Source organism: Pleurodeles waltl, unplaced genomic scaffold (genome assembly GCF_031143425.1).
Source record: "Pleurodeles waltl isolate 20211129_DDA unplaced genomic scaffold, aPleWal1.hap1.20221129 scaffold_172, whole genome shotgun sequence".
Lineage (NCBI taxonomy): Eukaryota > Metazoa > Chordata > Amphibia > Caudata > Salamandridae > Pleurodeles > Pleurodeles waltl.
In genome coordinates, this window is record NW_027149878.1 from 163,618 (window position 1) to 185,053 (window position 21,436).

Below are 21,436 nucleotides of genomic sequence, written 5' to 3' on the forward strand. Positions count from 1 at the left end.
TGTAGTGCATGTTTCTGGCACTTCTCCGGGTGCTACCTGCTGCTGAGAGGGCCCCTTGTCTTGCTCGATGTCCCCTCTGTCTCCTGACGCAATTTGCGACATCCTGGTCCCTCCTGGGCCACAGCAGCGTCCAAAAACCCTTACCACACGATTTGCAGCTAGCAAGGCTTGTTGGCGTTCTTTCGGCGGGAAAACACTTCTGCACGACTCTCCACGGCGTGAGAGATCTGTCCTCCAAAGGGGAAGTTTCTGGCCCTTGTTGTTCCTGCAGAAACCTAAGCTTCTACAGCCCAGTAGCAGCTTCTTTGCACCCACAGCTGGCATTTCCTGGGCATCTGCCCATCTCCGACTTGCTTGTGACTTTTGGACTTGGTCCCCTTGTTCCACAGGTACCCTCAACTGGAAATCCATTGTTGTTGCATTGCTGGTTTGTGTCTTTCCTGCAGAATTCCCCTATCACGACTTCTATGTCCTTTGGGGAACTTTAGTGCACTTTGCACTCACTTTTCAGGGTCTTGGGGTGGGCTATTTTTCTAACCCTCACTGTTTTCTAATAGTCCCAACGACCCTCTACAAGGTCACATAGGTTTGGGGTCCATTCGTGGTTCGCATTCCACTTTTGGAGTATATGGTTTGTGTTGCCCCTATCCCTATGTGTCCCCATTGCATCCTATTGTCACTATACATTGTTTGCACTGTTTTCTAAGACTATACTGCATATTTTTGGTATTGTGTACATATATCTTGTGTATATTTCCTATCCTCTCACTGAGGGTACACTCTGAGATACTTTGGCATATTGTCATAAAAATAAAGTACCTTTATTTTTAGTATAACTGTGTATTGTGTTTTCTTATGATATTGTGCAAGTGACATTAGTGGTACTGTAGGAGCTTCACTCGTCTCCTAGTTCAGCCTAAGCTGCTCTGCTAAGCTACCATTATCTATCAGCCTATGCTGCTAGACACCCTATACACTAATAAGGGATAACTGGGCCTGGTGCAAGGTGCAAGTACCCCTTGGTACTCACTACAAGCCAGTCCAGCCTCCTACACCGCACTCACAAAGTCCGGGGAATTTGCCCTGAACAATGTGGGGGCACCTTGGCTAGTGCCAGGGTGCCCACACACTGAGTAACTTTGCACCCAACCTTCACCAGGTGAAGGTTAGACATATAGGTGACCTATAAATTACTTATGTGCAGTGGTAAATGGCTGTGAAATAACGTGGACGTTATTTCACTCAGGCTGCACTGGCAGGCCTGTGTAAGATTTGTCAGATCTCCCTATGGGTGTCAAAAGAAATGCTGCAGCCCATAGGGATCTCCTGGAACCCCAATACCCCGGGTACCTCAGTACCATATACTTGGGAATTATAAGGGTGTTCCAGTATGCCAATGTGAATTGGTGAAATTGGTCACTAGCCTGTTAGTGACAATTTGGAAAGCAGAGAGAGCATAACCACTGAGGTTCTGATTAGCAGAGCCTCAGTAAGACAGTTAGTCATCACACAGGGAACACATACAGGGCACACTTATGAGCATTGGGGTCCTGCCTGGCAGGGTCCCAGTGACACATACACTAAAACAACATATATACAGTAAAATATGGGGGTAACATGCCAGGCAAGGTGGGTACTTTCCTACAAAGGGCTCCTAAAATAAGCTTATTTTACTAAATAAAAACATCATATGCTCTCCCATCTCAGAGAGTCTCTCTCTCTCTCTCTCTCTCTCTCCAGGGCCCCTCTCTGCCAGCAGTCACTACATCGAACGCAGGGCATTGCTTATCTTTATTGGGGCCCATAACGCTTCTCAGGCTGCTGTCCTAACTTAATTAGAGCTTTTTTTTTTTTTTTGCTCATGTGTACTGTTGTCAAAAGATGACAATTAACTTGTTTGAAATGTGTGAAACCTATAGCATTGCAAATGCTTGTTAGCATTTGTTCTGACTTTAAGGCTTCACAGCGTTGTAATGATATTTGTGTTTTGACCACTGACTCCACGTTGCACTTAGCCTAGCAGCACACCGTCACATTAATGACTCCCAACTTAATTTTGCCTATTGAATTTATTTTAGCATTAGCCACTGCCACGTTAAAAGCTGCAAGTAATTTTCTATACCCACGTTATACAATGTGCTCATGTTTTTATTCTGCTTGTTTTCGTGTTCTTTCACACCAAGGGCTTAGGCTGATAAGAATGTACTAGGACGCCAGGGAACTGTTTTGTTTTGATTCAGGGCACCTTGGGATTGTGGCTAAGTCCTGACGTGTTCGTTTCAAAGCTGGCCTAAAGTAATCAGCATTTTTTTAATAATAAACTTCTGCAGTGAGAGGGAGGTTCTAAAATGTTCCTCTCTTGTTCGCTCAAATTATAAGAGGCCGGGATCAGACGGACCAAGGACCGAGAGTGATTCAGATCTCAGACATGCCCAGGATGCTGGGGTGTGTCATCCTTCCCGTGAGGATAATTGATCTCTGGTGATCTGATAGGAGGGAGATGAAGCAGATGTGCCCTTGCCTCATGGTGATTCATATTTTCTAATTCAATATTTGCTTTCCATTATAATATAGATACATATATTTGTTGTGTATATTGCAGTGGAGAATCATTTGTACATGTTTTCATTTCATTGCTGTGACCATTTTTTAAACATGTACTTTCAGCATGCTGACCTTCCTTTACAAACCTTGCGAAGCGAATTAATAAATGTCTTCTTTAGACTAAGAAGCGCATTCCAGAGTTTTTTGTCAGTGCATGAGTGTTTCAGCTCGGTCAGTAGTGAAGCAAAACAAGCGTAATCTTAAAATAGCTACATTCACAAACCAGTGTGCCCTCCCTTAGCAGCAAACCGCCAGATCCCGGAGTCTTCTGTGCCTCTTCGAAGAGCTGGCACGAGCGTCCATAAAAGACAGCTTCAGCACTCATATTATTCAGGTGTTTTTCCATTATGAGACTGCAGAATATTTTGCCATTTGCAGTCTTTGGGTGTTGATCCCACTTGAGACCAAAGTGGTTTCTGGGACACACAGTCTTTCACAACACAGTCTTTTCTATGTTTCTCAATAGTATGTACGTCATGCACCCGGTCTCCTAGCGGTCATGACGATTCTCAGGGGAGCTCAGCTTTTCACTTGTTACTCTGCCTTTTGATGTTTGAGAGCATAAAGATCAAAAACATGCAATCAGAAGCAGTAGTGCGCTCCATTAGCAGCAATCGATGTGAAGTGAAAGACTGCATGTACCAGAATGCACTGTGACCAGCAGCTCAGAGCTATAAATGCTTCATGCGCCTTTTATGATACATCTTCTCCTTAAACATTCTATTTGTATGGGCGTAGTCATTGTGCTTGCCATACACTGTATATAGCTGTATAGTCAGTATGCTATGGCACAGTCTGTGAAGGAATACATTCAGTGTGCTAAAGTATAGTCTCTAGCAGCAGTAGTAGTAATAGTAGAATAGACATTGTGCTGTGTTGGAGCATTTATAGCAGTACCATTAGTAGCAGTAGTCTGTGAAAAACTGGAGTCAGTGTGCTTCAATGCAGTGTGATTAACAGTGTGCTATGTATAATGTACTGTTTTTAATTAAGTACTGACATGTAATGTTCTTTATACCTCAGCGTATAGTTTATAGGTTGAGCATAGCAGCGCGCAAGCTCTGCTTTTCTGACGTGTTGATATATATTTGGGCTTTTAACCACACCAATCACTGTAGGAAAGTACCATCTTGCCTGGCATGTTACCCCCATATTTCACTGCATATATGTTGTTTTAGTCTATGTGTCACTGGGACCCTGCCAGGCAGGGCCCCAGTGCTCATAAGTGTGTGCCCTGCATGTGTTCCCTGTGTGATGACTAACTGTGTCACTGAGGCTCTGCTAACCAGAACCTCAGTGGTTATGCTCTCTCTGCTTTCCAAATTTGTCACTAACAGGCTAGTGACCAATTTCACCAATTTACATTGGCATACTGGTACACCCATATAATTCCCTAGTATATGGTACTGAGGTACCCAGGGTATTGGGGTTCCAGGAGATCCCTATTGGCTGCAGCATTTCTTTTGCCACCCATAGGGAGCTCTGACAATTCTTACACAGGCCTTCAAGTGCAGCCTGGGTGAAATATCGTCCACGTTATTTCACAGCCATTTACCACTGCACTTAAGTAACTTATAAGTCACCTATATGTCTAACCTTCACCTGGTGAAGGTTGGGTGCAAAGTTACTTAGTGTGAGGGCATCCTGACACTAGCCAAGGTGCCCCCACATTGTTCAGGGCAAATTCCCCGGACTTTAAGAGTGCGGGGACACCATTACATGTGTACACTGTACATAGGTCACTACCTATGTACAGCGTCACAATGGTAACTCCGAACATGGCCATGTAACATGTCTAAGATCATGGAATTGTCTTCCCAATGCCATTCTGGCATTGGGGGGACAATTCCATGATCCCCCGGGTCTATAGCACAGAACCCGGGTACTGCCAAACTGCCTTTCTGGGATCTCCACTGCAGCTGCTGCTGCTGCCAACCCCTCAGACAGGTTTCTGCCCTCCTGGGGTCCAGGCAGCCCTGGCCCAGGAAGGCAGAACAAAGGACTTCCTCTGAGATAGGGCGTAACACCCTCTCCCTTTGGAAATAGGTGTGAAGGCTGGGGAGGAGTAGCCTCCCCCAGTCTCTGGAAATGCTTTGATGGGCACAGATGGTGCCCATCTCTGCAGAAGCCATTCTACACCGGTTCAGGGATCCCCCAGCCCTGCTCTGGCGCAAAACTGGACAAAGGAAAGGGGAGTGACCACTCCCCTGACCTGCTCCTCCAAGGGGAGGTGCCCAGAGCTCCTCCAGTGTGTCCCAGCCCTCTGCCATCTTGGAAACAGAGGTGTTTGTGGCACACTGGACTGCTCTGAGTGCCCAGTGCCAGCAGTTGACGTCAGAGGCTCCTTCTGATAGGCTCTTACCTCTCTTGGTAGCCAATCCTCCTTCCTAGGTAGCCAAACCTCCTTTACTTGCTATTTAGGGTCGCTGCTTTGGGGGATCTCACCAGATAACGAATGCAAGAGCTCACCAGAGTTCCTCTCCATCTCCCTCTTCACCTTCTGCCAAAGGATCGATTGCTGACTGCTCAGGGAGCCTGCAAAACTGCAACAAAGTAGCAAGACGACTACAAGCAACCTTGTATCGCTTCATCCTGCCGGCTTTCTCGACTGTTTCCAGGTGGTGCATGCTCTGGTGGTAGCCTGCCTCCTCTCTGCACCAGGAGCTCTGAAGAAATCTCCCGTGGGTCGACGGAATCTTCCCCCTGCAACCGCAGGCAACAAAAGACTGCATCACTGGTCCTCTGGGTCCCCTCTCAGCACGACGAGCGTGGTCCCTGGAACTCAGCAATTCTGTCCAAGTGACTCCCACAGTCCAGTAACTCTTCAGTCCAAGTTTGGTGGAGGTAAGTCCTTGCCTCCCCACGTTAGACTGCAAACCTGTGTACTGCGTGATTTGCAACTGCTCCGGCTTCTGTGCACTTTTCCAAGGATTCCTTTGTGCAGAGCCTAGCCTGGGTCCCTAGCACCAGCACTCCGTCCTGCAGTGCTCAACCCTCTGAGTTGGACTCCGACGTCGTGGGACCCTCCTTTGTGACTCTGAGTTGACTCCGGTTCACAAATCCTCTAAGTGCCTGCTCCGGTACTTCTGCGGGTGCTGCCTGCTTCTGTGTGGGCTCTCTAAGTTGCTGAGCACCCCCTCTGTCTCCTCCTCCCAGGGGCGACTTCCTGGTCCCCAGCAGCACCCAAAAACCTCTACCGCAACCCTTGCAGCTAGCAAGGCTTTTTTGCGGTATTTCTGCGTGGAAACACTCCTGCAACATCCAGCACGCCAAGGGACATCTTTCATCCAAAGGAGAAGTTCCTAGCTGTCTTCGTTGTTGCAGAATCTTCGGCTTCTTCCACCTGGAGGCAGCCTTCTTGCACCTTCATCCGGGGTTTCCTGGGCTCCTGCCCCCCTGGACACTATTGCGACTTTTGGACTTGGTCTCCTTGCCTGCAGGTCCTCAGGTTCAGGAATCCGTCTTCAGTGCTTTGCTGGTGTTTGTGATTCTTGCAGAATCCCCCTATCACAACTATTGTGTCCTTTTGGGGTAGTAGGGGAACTTTACTCCTACTTTTCAGGGTCTTGGAGTGGGGTATCTTGGACACCCTGACTGTTTTCTTACAGTGCCAGCGACCCTTTACAATCTCCCATAGGTCTGGGGTCCATTCGTGATTCGCATTCTACTTTTGGAGTATATGGTTTGTGTTGCCCCTAGACCTATGTTCACCTATTGCATCCTATTGTGATTCTACATTGTTTGCACTACTTTTCTTACTGTTACTTACCTGTTTTGGGTTGGTGTACATATAACTTATGTATATTACTTACCTCCTAAGTGACGGTATTCTCTGAGATACTTTTGTCATAAAAATAAAGTACCTTTATTTTTAGTAACTCTGAGTATTGTGTTTTCTTATGATATTGTGGTATATGATATAAGTGGTATAGTAGGAGCTTTGCATGTCTCCTAGTTCATCCTCAGCTGCTTTGCCATAGCTACCTTCTATCAGCCTAAGCTGCTAGAAACACCTCTATTCTACTGTACTAATAAGGGATAACTGGACCTGGCACAAGGTGTAAGTGCCACAAGGTACCCACTATAAGCCAAGCCAGCCTCCTACAGTAGGCAATTTAAGTCGTTGGGTCGCATCTCTCGCATTATGTTCTGCTTCTGGGTTTTCAGTCCTCGTCCAGAAGACTCCTCACGAGCCATCATTGTGCATGTAACAATGACACAAGCACATTTTCAGTTTCCAAAAGACACGCGATTGCCTCGCATTAGACTCCCAGACACAGATGAACACTGGCGTGCCTTAATTTTATATATTAATTCTGTGTAAGTTTCACAATTGGAAAAGGGCTCCTCAGGAAGGCCTCGAGGTGAAAGAAACTGGGAGTTTCCTTTAAAAGACGTATGATTAAAATGGGTGTTGCTATTATACACAAACAAACTCTATATTATAAAATGCAGTGTGTGCCCGAATTCTTCTCAGAAAGCACACGATGGCAGGTAAGGACTAAAGAAATCATGTGTGGTCGCAAACTGGAAATAATAATTAGCTGGTATTTCTTTACGATTGAATAATAATGAGAAGATGCATCTAGAGTAGTCCTTTCCGTGTATTTGTTCTGTTCTGTAACATCGAGGCCCTTTGATGGTATTCCGGGCTTTTAATACTATTAGGGTATTTGAGGATATTTGGGGTGCTTGGTTGACGTTCATGGTATTTGTTGAAAAAATCAGCATTGTTGGGCATATTGATGGTGCTAATAAAATCCAGGAGTCAAAATAATGTAAGCTACTCCTAATTACCAGCAGTGGTGTTTGGTGATTTGGGGAGGGCGTTTTAAATAGGCGATTTGTAATACTGGCTGTTAATGATAAATTAAGTATTTGGTGATATCGTGGTGTCTAGTTATTTTAGTTGTACTTGGTGAAATACACGGTGATACTGCGAGTATTTGATGACTATGGAGAACTATACAGTGACATTTTGTCTCTCCTGCGGTATAAATGTATATCTGACTTTCAATTAAATCATTCTCAACGCTTTTTAATCTGCTTCCAGTTATTCTTAATCTTGAGATTGATAGATATATTTAACAAGTGTCACATCATTTTTTGAAAGCAGGCCACAGCTCCTAAGCCCGTTTATGTTAAACTTGCAATTTGCTCCTCTAATTCTTCTGCTTTCTTCAGGGATGGCACATGTTAAACTTTTCGTCTTGTGCCTGGTGATCATAGCCCAGCTGCGGGAGACTGGAGCGGCTGTTTCAGGTACTGTGTACACCCACCATGTCTTCTTTAGTGTCCTATATCGTCAGGGTTTTTTATGTTATTCTATGTGGTCTCCTGTTGAGATTAGTGGTGCCCCCTCCGTGTATTTCTTAACCTATAAATCTCCTCTTTAAGGTCTGCCCTTGAGCTTTAGCTGTCTCGCCAGGTCATTTGTTTTTTTTGTTTGTTTTTAAACTATAATAATATACAAAGATGGTCTTTCAGCCACCCCTCCTCATCCATTGATCTGTTAAAGTATCATTCACATTTTGCTTATGCCCACTGGCTCCCCTAGAGTGAATGACGACATGTTGCCCCTGCACAATCTGCTTCTTCGCTATAATGTAGATTTATTCAGTCCCTGGTTTGAGGGTCAGTCTTACTTTCAGGTGAGGCTTCATCTACACTGTTATGCAACTGCACATGAGCCCACCTATTGGACAGTACAGCCTTTGTACACAGACTAATATCTCAACACTGTGTAGAGGCTGGGACAGGGTCAGCGCTGAGGCAGTTTTGACTGCTGTATGCCACTCGGCACTATAGTGACAGTATGCGCTCCCATTCTCCTTCAGCAGCTTAGGTTTGTATGGCTGTTTTCTTGCGACCACTGCTCTCTAGGGAATATTAGGTGCATGAAGCTTTCTGAATTCGACTGATCATTATTAGAGAGTGTTTTGGTGAAAAGCACAATTTCTTGCACGTGCTACTTTAAAGGCTTGCTTCTCTTCTCTAAGCGAGAAATTTTACCATGTTGTGTGTTTTTATCTTCCAATAATGTGCTCTGGTTTCACCTGTGCTGGAATAAAATACTAGCCATCCCGCTGAGTACGACTTTCTTTTAACCACTTCGCTGCCAGGCCTTTTCCCCCTCCTGTGCCAGGCCTTTTTTTGCCTATTTGGGGCAGTTCGCGCTTAGGCCCTCATAACTTTTTGTCCACATAAGCTAACCAAGCCAAATTTGCGTCCTTTTTTTCCAACATCCTAGGGATTCTAGAGGTACCCAGACTTTGTGGGTTCCCTTGAAGGAGGCCAAGAAATTGGCCAAAATACAGTGAAAATTTCGTTTTTTTCAAAAAAATTGGAAAAAGTGGCTGCAGAAGAAGGCTTGTGGATTTCCCCCTGAAAATGGCATCAACAAAGGGTTTGCAGTGCTAAACTCAGCAGCTTCCTAGCTTTCAGGAACAGGCAGACTTGAATCAGAAAACCCAATTTTTCAACACAATTTTGGCATTTTACTGGGGCATACCCCATTTTTGCAATTTTTTGTGCTTTCAGCCTCCTTCCAGTCAGTGACAGGAATGGGCATGAAACCAATGCTGGATCCCAGGAACCTAACCATTTCTGAAAAGTAGACAAAATTCTGAATTCAGCAAGGGGTCATTTGTGTAGATCCTACAAGGGTTTCCTACAGAAAATAACAACTGAAAAAGAAAAATATTGAAATTGAGGTGAAAAAAACATAAATGTTTCTCTACGTTTTACTCTGTAACTTTTCCCTGCAATGTCAGATTATCGAAAGCAATATACCGTTATTTCTGCTGGACTCCTCTGGTTGCGGGGATATATAGGGCTTGTAGGTTCATCAAGAACCCAAGGAACCCAGAGCCAATAAATGAGCTGCACCCTGACGTGCGTTTTCATTCTATACCGGGTTTACAGCAATTCATTTGCTGAAATATAAAGAGTAAAAAATTGCTATCAAGAAAACCTTTGCATTTCCAAAAAGGGCACAAGATAAGGTGCTGAGGAGCAGTGGTTATTTGCACATCTCTGAATTCCGGGGTGACCATACAAGCATGTGAATTATAGGGAATTTCTCAAATAGATGTCTTTTTTACACACTCTCCTATATTTGGAAGGAAAAAATGTAGAGAAAGACAAGGGGCAATAGCACTTGTTTTGCTAATCTATGTTCCCCCAAGTCTCCCGATAAAAATGATACCTCACTTGCGTGGGTAGGCCTAGCGCCGGCGACAGGAAACACCCCAAAGCGCAACGTGGACACATCCTAAATTTTGGAAAAAAACAGAGGTGTTTTTTGCGAAGTGCCTACCTGTAGATTTTGGCCTCTAGCTCAGCCGGCACCTAGGGAAACCTACCACACCTGTGCATTTCTGAAAACTAGAGACCTAGGGGAATCCAAGGAGGGGTGACTTGCGGGGCTCGGACCAGGTTCTGTTACCCAGAATCCTTTGCAAACCTCAAAATTTGGCTAAAAAAACACATGTTCCTCACATTTCTGTGTCTGAAAGTTCTGGAATCTGAGAGGAGCCACAAATTTCCTTCCACCCAGCGTTGCCCCAAGTCTCCCGATAAAAATGATACCTCACTTGTGTGGGTAGGCCTAGTGCCGGCGACAGGAAACACCCCAAAGCGCAACGTGGACACATCCTAAATTTTGGAAAAAAACAGAGGTGTTTTTTGCGAAGTGCCTACCTGTAGATTTTGGCCTCTAGCTCAGCCGGCACCTAGGGAAAGCTACCAAACCTGTGCATTTCTGAAAACTAGAGACCTAGGGGAATCCAAGGAGGGGTGACTTGCGGGGCTCGGACCAGGTTCTGTTACCCAGAATCCTTTGCAAACCTCAAAATTTGGCTAAAAAAACACATGTTCCTCACATTTCTGTGGCAGAAAGTTCTGGAATCTGAGAGGAGCTACAAATTTCCTTCCACCCAGCGTTCCCCCAAGTCTCCTGATAAAAATGATACCTCACTTGCGTGGGTAGGCCTAGCGCCGGCGACAGGAAACACCCCAAAGCGCAACGTGGACACATCCTAAATTTTGGAAAAAAACAGAGGTGTTTTTTGCGAAGTGCCTACCTGTAGATTTTGGCCTCTAGCTCAGCCGGCACCTAGGGAAAGCTACCAAACCTGTGCATTTCTGAAAACTAGAGACCTAGGGGAATCCAAGGAGGGGTGACTTGCGGGGCTCGGACCAGGTTCTGTTACCCAGAATCCTTTGCAAACCTCAAAATTTGGCTAAAAAAACACATGTTCCTCACATTTCTGTGGCAGAAAGTTCTGGAATCTGAGAGGAGCTACAAATTTCCTTCCACCCAGCGTTCCCCCAAGTCTCCCGATAAAAATGATACCTCACTTGCGTGGGTAGGCCTAGCGCCGGCGACAGGAAACACCCCAAAGCGCAACGTGGACACATCCTAAATTTTGGAAAAAAACAGAGGTGTTTTTTGCGAAGTGCCTACCTGTAGATTTTGGCCTCTAGCTCAGCCGGCACCTAGGGAAAGCTACCAAACCTGTGCATTTCTGAAAACTAGAGACCTAGGGGAATCCAAGGAGGGGTGACTTGCGGGGCTCGGACCAGGTTCTGTTACCCAGAATCCTTTGCAAACCTCAAAATTTGGCTAAAAAAACAGATGTTCCTCACATTTCTGTGGCAGAAAGTTCTGGAATCTGAGAGGAGCTACAAATTTCCTTCCACCCAGCGTTCCCCCAACTCTCCCGATAAAAATGATACCTCACTTGCGTGGGTAGGCCTAGCGCCGGCGACAGGAAACACCCCAAAGCGCAACGTGGACACATCCTAAATTTTGGAAAAAAACAGAGGTGTTTTTTGCGAAGTGCCTACCTGTAGATTTTGGCCTCTAGCTCAGACGGCACCTAGGGAAAGCTACCAAACCTGTGCATTTCTGAAAACTAGAGACCTAGGGGAATCCAAGGAGGGGTGACTTGCGGGGCTCGGACCAGGTTCTGTTACCCAGAATCCTTTGCAAACCTCAAAATTTGGCTAAAAAAACACATGTTCCTCACATTTCTGTGGCAGAAAGTTCTGGAATCTGAGAGGAGCTACAAATTTCCTTCCACCCAGCGTTCCCCCAAGTCTCCCGATAAAAATTATACCTCACTTGTGTGGGTAGGCCTAGCGCCCGCGACAGGAAATGGCCCAAAACACAACCTGGACACATCACATTTATTCATAGAAAACAGGGCCTACCTGTGGATTTTGGCCTCTAGCTCAGCCGGCACCTGGGGAAACCTAGCAAACCAGCGCATTTTTGAAAACTAGAAACCCAGGGGAATCCAAGATGGGGTGAATTGTGTGGCTCTGACCAGGTTCTGTTACCCAGAATCCTTTGCAAACCTCAAATTTTGGCTAAAAAAACATGTTTTCCTCACATTTCAGTGACAGAAAGTTCTGGAATCTGAGAGGAGCCACAAATTTCCTTCCACCTAGCGTTCCCCCAAGTCTCCCGATAAAAATGATACCTCACTGGTGTGGGTAGGCCTAGCGCCCGCGACAGGAAATGGCCCAAAACACAACGTGGACACATCACATTTTTTCATAGAAAACAGTGCCTACCTGTGGATTTTGGCCTCTAGCTCAGCCGGGCCCAGGGGGGGCAGAAATGGCCTAAAATAAATTTGTCCCCCACCCCCCAACCCCCCTGCCCCCCCGGGAGCGACCCTTGCCTATGGGGTCGCCCCCCCTTGCGTGACATTGGTGCCAAAAAAAAAATCCCCGGTGCCTAGTGGTTTCTGCCCCCCTTGGGGGCAGATTGACCTACAATCGGCCAATCTGCCCCCAAGGGGGGCAGAAATGGTCTAAATACAATTTGCCCCCCAGGGGAGCAACCCTTGCCTAATGGGTCGCTCCCCATCTCTACAAAAACAAACAAACAAACAAAAAAAAACCACAAAAAAAACAATTTGCCCTGGCGCCTAGAGGTTTCTGCCCCCCCCGGGGGCAGATCGGCCTAATACCAATAGGCCGATCTGCCCCCAGGGGGGGCAGAAATGGCCTAAAATAAATTTGCCCCCCCAACGCCCCCGGGGAGCGACCCTTGCCTGCAAGGTCGCTCCCCTTGCGTGACGGCGCAAAAAAAAGATCCCTGGTGCCTAGTGGTTTCTGCCCCCTTGGGGGCAGATTGACCTACAATCGGCCAATCTGCCTCCAAGGGGGGCAGAAATGGTCTAAATACAATTTGCCCCCCAGGGGAGCGACCCTTGCCTAATGCGTCGCTCCCCATCTCTAAAAAAACAAACAAACAAAAACAAAACCCACACAAAAAAAAATTTGCCCTGGTGCCTAAAGGTTTCTGCCCCCCCGGGGGCAGATCGGCCTAATACCAATAGGCCGATCTGCCCCCAGGGGGGCAGAAATGGCCTAAAATAAATTTGCCCCCCCACCCCCCCCGGGGAGCGACCCTTGCCTGCAAGGTCGCTCCCCTTGCGTGACGGCGCAAAAAAAAGATCCCTGGTGCCTAGTGGTTTCTGCCCCCATTGGGGGCAGATTGACCTACAATCGGCCAATCTGCCCCCAAAGGGGGCAGAAATGGTCTAAATACAATTTGCCCCCCAGGGGAGCGACCCTTGCCTAATGCGTCGCTCCCCATCTCTAAAAAAACAAACAAACAAAAACAAAACCCACACAAAAAAAAAATTTGCCCTGGCGCCTAAAGGTTTCTGCCCCCCCCGGGGGCAGATCGGCCTAATACCAATAGGCCGATCTGCCCCCAGGGGGGCAGAAATGGCCTAAAATAAATTTGCCCCCCCACCCCTCCCGGGGAGCGACCCTTGCCTGCAAGGTTGCTCCCCTTGCGTGACGGCGCAAAAAAAAGATCCCTGGTGCCTAGTGGTTTCTGCCCCCATTGGGGGCAGATTGACCTACAATCGGCCAATCTGCCCCCAAGGGGGGCAGAAATGGTCTAAATACAATTTGCCCCCCAGGGGAGCGACCCTTGCCTAATGCGTCGCTCCCCATCTCTAAAAAAACAAACAAACAAAAAAAAAACACAAGAAAACTATTTGCCCAGGCGCCTAGAGGTTTCTGCCCCCCCTGTGGGCAGATCGGCCTAATACTAATAGGCCGATCTGCCCCCAGGGGGGGCAGAAATGGCCTAAAATAAATTTGCCCCCTCACCCCCCCCCCGGGGAGCGACCCTTGCCTACAAGGTCGCTCCCCTTGCGTGACGGCGCAAAAAAAAGATCCCTGGTGCCTAGTGGTTTCTGCCCCCCTTGGGGGCAGATTGACCTAAAATCGGCCGATCTGCCCCCAAAGCGGGCAGAAATGGCCTAAATACAATTTGCCCCTCCAGGGGAGCAACCCTTGCCTAAGGGGACGCTCCCCATCTGTAAAACACAACAACAACAAAAATCCCTGGTGCCTAGTGGTTTCTGCCCCCCGTGGGGGCAGATCGGCCTAATAAAAATAGGCTGATCTGCCCCCATGGGGGGCAGAAATGGCCTAAAATAAATTTGCCCCCCATGGGAACGACCCTTGCCTAAGGGGTCGCTCCCCTTACGTGAAAAACAAACAAAAAAAACTCCCTGGTGTCTAGTGGTTTCTGCCCCCTTGGGGGCAGATTGGCCTCATAAAAATAAGCCAATCTGCCCCCAAAGGGGGCAGAAATGGCCTAAATATAATTTCCCCCCTATGGGAGCGACCCTTGCCTAAGGGGTCGCATCCCACACCTAAAACACAAAAGAAAACAAATAAAAAAAATAAAAAAAAAGTATCCCTGGTGTCTAGAGGTTTCTGCCCCCCCTGGGGGCAGATCGGCCTATTATTAGGCAGAAAAGGCCTTAAAAAAAAATGACCCCCTGGGAGCGACCCTTGCCCAAGGGGTCGCTCCCTTCTGTCAATTTCATCTAAAAAAAAAAAAATCCCTGGTGTCTATACATTTCCTTCCCTTTGAAGCCCCTCCGGGCCTCCCCCACGTGATCGAAAGAGAAATGCTGAGCATTTCTCTTTTGATCGCGCTGGAAGCTCTGCTTCCAGCGCGATGGGGGAGGTTGTGTGATTGTCAGCGCGCGCTCGCGCGCTGACGTCACAGGGGGGGTGGGGGGGGGGTCGGGGGTTGAAGGGGAAGGGATTCCCCGGTCAGCCCTGACCTAGGGGGGTGGGGGGGCGGCCCTCAGGAGGAGCGCTAGCGCTTCTCCCGAGGGCAGCATTGCGGACGTAATGGTTACGTCCATGGCGCCACACGGGCGCTGCCATGGACGTAACCATTACGTCCGTGGCGGGGAAGGGGTTAAGTTGTCCACCAGTCTGCGGCCCAGTGAGATTCAAGAGTTGTGGTGGCAATCATGTTTGAAACTGCCCACAGTGAGCGGGAACAGCTTAGAAGCCGAAATCACCCCAGGAGGGTGAGAGGGGCGTTCTCCCCAGCAACAAAAATTGTATAAAGCGGGTCTTTTTAAGTTTAAAGAGAAGGTTTATTGAAAAATCATACAACATACAAAAAATATAAACACATTTGATAACAGGAATGAAATGATACAATAGAAGTTCAATTTCATGAGAAACGTGTATTAGAAGAACACTTTAAATATATTAATACTTTAAAACATAAGTATATATGCATATATTAGAAATATTATAAGAGAGAGTTAAATATAAGTAAGTACACTAAGATAGGGAGAGAAACACAGTTCATGGTGGTTTAGAGACCTCCTCATTTCTAGGAAAATGATTGCACGAAGAGTAAGCCAAAGAGTTTAGATAATTTGTAATAGGTAACCATAACATTTCTCTTTTAATAGCAATGGATACAGGGGAGACATAAGCTCTATCCAGCCTATGAATATAACATACACCATACCACCAAGCCTGAAAGGATAATTGAGACGAATCCTTCAAAATTTTCGTAATTTGTTGAAAGGCAACAGCCAAAAATTAATCCAATATTACAATAGACTTTTTTGGAAAACTAAACCAATCAGCGGCAAGGCTACCTAGAAATATATTTGCAAAGCTCAAGGGAATTTGAGTCTTAAAAATAGTATTAATTTGACTCCATACTTTAACCCAAAATTGAAATGTATATTGCGTAGGAAGGTAGCCTCTTTCCAGCCATGTTACCCCCACTTTTGGCCGGTTTGTGAGTATATGTCAGGGTGTTTTACTGTCTCACTGGGATACTGCTAGCCAAGGCCCCAGTGCTCATAGTGGAAACCCTATGTTGTCAGTGTGTTTGATATGTCTCACTGGGATCCTGCTAGCCAGGACCCCAATGCTCATAGTTTGTGGCCTAAATGTGTTCCTTTTGTGGTGCCTACATGTATCACTGAGGCTCTGCTAACCAGAACCTCAGTGTTTATGCTCTCTCTGCTTTTAAAATTGTCACTGCAGGCTAGTGATTATTTTCACCAATTCTGATTGGCACACTGGAACACCCTTATAATGCCCTAGTATATGGTGCCTAGGTACCCATGATATTGGTATTGGGGTTCCAGGAGATCCCTATGGGCTGCAGTAATTCTTTTGCCACTGATAGGGAGCTCAGACAATTCTTACATAGGACTGCCACTGCAGCCTGAGTGAAATAACGTCCACGTTATTTCACAGCCATTTTACACTGCACTTAAGTAACTTATAAGCCACCTATATGTCTAACCCTCAATTGGTGAAGGTTAGGTGCAAAGGTACTAAGTGTAAGGGCACCCTGGCACTAGCCAAGGTGCCCCCACATTGTTCAGGGCAATTTCCCCGGACTTTGTGAGTGCGGGGACACCATTACACACGTGCACTACATATAGGTCAATACCTAAATGTAGCTTCACAATGGTAACTCCGAATAAGGCCATGTAACATGTCTAAGATCATGGAATTGTCCCCCTATGCCAAATCTGGTATTGGGGTGCCAATCCCATGCATCCCCGGGGCTCCAGCATGGACCCTGGGTACTGCCAAACTAGCTCTCTGGGGTTTTCTCTGCAGCTACCGCTGCTGCCAACCCACAGACAGGTTTCTGCCCTCCTGGGGTCTTGGCAGCCCAGTCCCAGGAAGGCAGAACAAAGGATTTCCTCTGAGAGAGGGTGTTACACCCTTTCTCTCTGGAAATAGGTGTTAAGGGCTGGGGAGGAGTAGCCTTTTCCAGCCTCTCAGGATGGTACCCTCCTTGCATAAGCCAGTCTAAACTGATTCAGGGATCCCCCTGCTCTGGCGTGAAACTGGACAAAGGAAAGGGGAGTTCCACTCCCCTGTCCATCACCACCCCTGGGGTGATGCCCAGAGCTCCTCCAGTGTGTCCCACACCTCTGCCATCTTGAATGCAGAGGTATGAGGGCACAATGGAGGCCTCTGAGTGGCCCGTGCCAACAGGTGCCGTCAGAGACCCCTCCGATAGGTGCTTACCTGGTTAGGTGGCCAGTCCTCCTCTGTGGGCTATTTAGGGTCTCTCCTGTGGGTTTCTCTTCAGATAACGAATGCAAGAGCTCACCAGAGTTCCTATGCATCTCCCTCTTCCACTTCTGCCGAGGATCAACCGCTGACTGCTCCAGGACGCCGGCAAAACCGCAAAAAAGTAGCAAGACGACTACCAGCAACAGTGTAGCGCCTAATCCTGCCAGCTTTCTCGACTGTTTCCTGGTGGTGCATGCTCTGAGGGCTGTCTGCCTTCACCCTGCACTGGAAGCCAAGAAGAAATCTCCAGTGGGTCGACGGAATCTTCCCCCTGCTAAGGCAGGCACCAAACTTCTGCATCACCGGTCTTCTGGGTCCCCTCTCATCTTCATGAGCGTGGTCCCTGGAACAAAGGAGCTAGATCCAAGTGACCCGGACAGCCCAGAGGTCCTTCTGTACAAATTTGGTGGAGGTAAGTCCTTGCCTCTCGACGCCAGACAGTAATCCTCTGTACTGCGTGATCTGCAGCTGCTAGAGCTTCTGTGCACTTTTGGAAGGAATCCTTCATGCACAGCATAGCCCAGGTCTCCAGCACTCCGTCCTGCATTGCTCAACTCGCTGAGACCACCAGCTTCGTGGGACCCTCTTTTGTTGTGCTGAAATGACCAGCGTGCTCAGATTTCTTGAAAGCCTTTTCAAGTACTTCTGTTGGTGCTGCCTGCTTCTGCATGGTCTCTCTGTATTGCTGAGCGCCCCCTCTGTCTGATCCTCCAAGGGGCGACCTCCTGGTCCTTCCTGGGCCCGGGCAGCAGCCAATATCTTTATCCATGACTCTTGCAGCTAGCAAGGCTTGTTTGCAGTCTTTCTGCGTGGAAACAACTCTGCATCCTCTAGCATGCTGTGGAACATCTTCTAACCAAAGGAGAAGTTCCTGGCACCTTCTGTTGTTGCAGAATCTTCAGCTTCTTCCACCCAGAGGCAGCCCATTTGCACCTTCATCTGGGGTTTAGTGGGCTCCTGCCCCCCCCTGGACACTTGTGTGACTCTTAGACTTGGTCCCCTTCCTTTACAGGTCCTCAGGTCCAGGAATCCGTCTTCTGTGCTTTGCAGTCAGTTGTTGTCTTTGCAGAATCTCCTCTCTCGACTTTACTGTCTTTCTGGGTAGTAGGGTAACTTTACTCTTACTTTTCAGGTTCTTGGGGTGGGGTATCTTGGACACCCTTAGTGTTTTCCTACACTCCCAGCGACTCTCTACACACTACACTAGGCCTGGGGTCCATTCAGGGTTCGCATTCCACTTTTGGAGTATATGGTTTGTGTTGCCCCTAGGCCTATTGTCTACTATTGCATTCTATTGTGTTCTATAGTGTTTGCACTACTTTTCTAAGTGTTTTACTTACCTGATTTTGGTTTGTGTGTATATTTTGTGTATATTACTTACCTCCTAAGGGAGTATATCATCTGAGATACTTTAGCCATAATTGTCACTTAAATAAAGTACCTTTATTTTTAGTAACTCTTAGTATTGTGTTTCTTATGATATAGTGCTATATGATATAAGTGGTATAGTAGGAGCTTTGCATGTCTCCTAGTTCAGCCTAAGCTGCTCTGCTATAGCTACCTCTATCAGCCTAAGCTGCTAAAACACTACTAATCTACTAATAAGGGATAACTGGACCTGGCACAAGGTGTAAGTACCACTAGGTACCCACTATAAGCCAGGCCAGCCTCCTACATATGGACATACAAAAAGCATGTGTTTAAGTCCGGAGACCGGCTTATTACAGGACCATCATGGGGACGAAAGATTAGAATTAATTTTATGTAAAGAAGAAGGTGTAATTAATAACCTATTATATATAAAAAATAAAGTTTGAATTGCATTAGCTGCTCTAGAGGATTTCCGCATTTTAATCCACACTTTATTCCATAAAGAAGGTGAAAGTGAAATATCCAAATCCTTCTCCCACTGCATTTCTATTTCTGATTTAGGTCTCTCTTCAGGAAGAGCCGTAATAGTTTGATAAAGACAAGAAGCTGATTCAGATTGTAATAACAAATTCTTAATTGGAAGGGGACCGGCCGAGGGTGCTTCCTGAACTGGAAAATATTGATATAAACTATTTATAACGAGTATTAGAGCGTCATATTTTTTATGAAAAGAGGATGGAAACGAAAAAAAAATGCCTATAGAAAAGAAAGAGGGGAATCATTTTCAAATAATTGATGCACCTATCTTAACCCCTTCAAATGCCACGATTTCCAATAGATTAATCTATTATTCAACTCAATGAGGCTATTGTACCAAATTGACGAATTTAGAAACTGCTCCTTATCGTCGTTGTATGAAGCAAAAACAGGCTGCAAAATTCTACAGGAGTTGTTCAAAAATCGGGAGGGAGATAGATGTTTGTTTATTTGACAGAGTCAATACCTCCAGAAATGTAAAGGGAACAACGAAAAACATTTCAACTTCAACCCATAAGGGTAAAAAAGCAGAATCGTCATCCTTCAATAAACAAGAAGCTTGCTTACGAGAAAAAGCCATATGATAAGAGCAGAGATTCGTAACGTTAACCCCTCCGCTGCATTTAGGTCTCATTAACTTTTGGAGGGACATTATGGGTTTCTTATTACTCCATAAAAATTTAATTAGAATAGAGTTCAGCTTCTTAAAATAAAAACATGGGATATTAATTGGAATGTTTGATAAATAAAAGAGGATTACAGGGAGTAACATCATTTTGAAAGAATCTAATCTACCCCCACCAGGATAAAAATAAAGGGTTCCATTTAGAAATAAGAGAATCAAGAACAGAAAATAATTGCAAAACATTACAAGAAATTGTATCTTTGAAAGAGGGTTTAAACCACAGACCTAGATATACAATTTTATCATTATTCCAATGAAAATTTGAGGATTTAAAATCTTCAGGAAAGCAGAATTTATTTATTGGAAGTATTTCACACTTGTCTTTATTTAACTTATACCCTGAAATAGAAGCAAAATTCCGTACTTCGGATAGAAAAGAAGGAAATGAATATTTTGGATTTGATATAAAAAGTAAGATGTCATCTGCATAAGCCGAAAATGTTGTCTGTCTTTGCTTATATTGGAAACCATGCAAATTTGGATCAGCTCTAAGTTTCAATAAACAAGGTTCCAAGGCAAGAACAAACAAAAGCGGTGACAACGGACATCCCTGACAAATTCCTCTATGAAGTGAGAACGACAGAGAAATAAGAGCATTTAGAAAAATAGCGGCTTTAGGAGAAGAATACAATAACAAGATTACATTTATGAATTTAGCTCCAAAGCCAAACCATGAAAGCGTTAAAAAATGTTAAAAAAATTAACACAATCAACAGTTTTTTCAGCATCTAGAGCTATTGCAGATAAAGAATCCTTATACGTCACAGACCTACTTAAAAAAATAAAAAATAGGTGCGTGTTGTCCGATATTAAGCGTCCTTTAATAAAGCCAGACAGCTCTTTACCAATTAACTTAGGTAGAATCAATTCCAAACGCATAGCAATAATTTTAGCAAACATTTTATAATCCAAATTTACTAGAGATATAGGTCTATAATTCTTACAAAACTTTAAATCTTTGTTGGATTTGGTATAAGAACTATTAAGGCTTCTTGTAAAGACCCTCCAGAGGATTTTGCTTCAACAAAATGGGTAAAAAGCTTAAATAATCTTGGAACTAATAATTTAGAAAAACGTAAATAGAATTGAATAGTAAAGCCATCCTGTCCTCGGGCTTTATCTTTTTCAATAAGATTTAGTGCGCTGAGAATGTCATTAATAGAAATATCATTATCAAGATCAGAAAAATAAAAAGAAGAAAGTACAGGTGGATTAATGGTAGACAAGTATTGACCAATAAGATCCTGTGCGGGAACAGAATCAGGATTTTACAATTGTGTGAAGAAATGAACAAATTCATCCAACATTTCTTCGTTCTTATGTAATAAAAGGTTGGAGGCATTATACATAGATTCCATCTTTGTTCTATCTTTTTGGTTTTAAGATAATTTGCTAGAAGTTTTCCTGATTTTCTTTGGCCCCCGTAATACTTAGCACTGGACTCAAGAAGATAAGAATTAGCAATATCAGTCAAGTTTTTATTGAAAGTAAATTTAGCTTGAAGTAAGTCATTAAGACAACTTGTAGAATTGGAAGAGTAGTACAGGTTTTCTAATTGTTTGATACAATCCATTAAACAAATTAATTTTTTATTAGCCATTTTCCTTGGGTTGGCAACATAAGATATAATAAAATCCCTGGAGGATGCTTTGAATGTATCCCTAATAATTTGAACAGATATCTGAGGGGTATTATTTTCTACAAAGAACTGTGTGACAAACTTATCAAAAAGCTGAGTAAAATTAGTATCAAGAAGTAATGAATATTAAATCTCCATCTATTACTTGACTGATTATGTGCGAAAAGATCAAGGTCCATACTCATGGGAGCATG

General features: G+C 45.3%; 1 long non-coding RNA gene across 1 annotated transcript in view; it reads left to right on the plus strand.

The window, feature by feature from the left end:
• The first annotated feature begins 7,036 nt into the window (after positions 1 to 7,036).
• LOC138274389 (uncharacterized) overlaps positions 7,037 to 21,436 on the plus strand; it is a 168,688-nt gene continuing 154,288 nt past the window's right edge. The window contains exons 1-2 of the long non-coding RNA XR_011200377.1: positions 7,037 to 7,098; positions 7,789 to 7,866. This is a non-coding gene — a long non-coding RNA (uncharacterized lncRNA). The remainder of the gene's footprint in view (positions 7,099 to 7,788; positions 7,867 to 21,436) is intronic.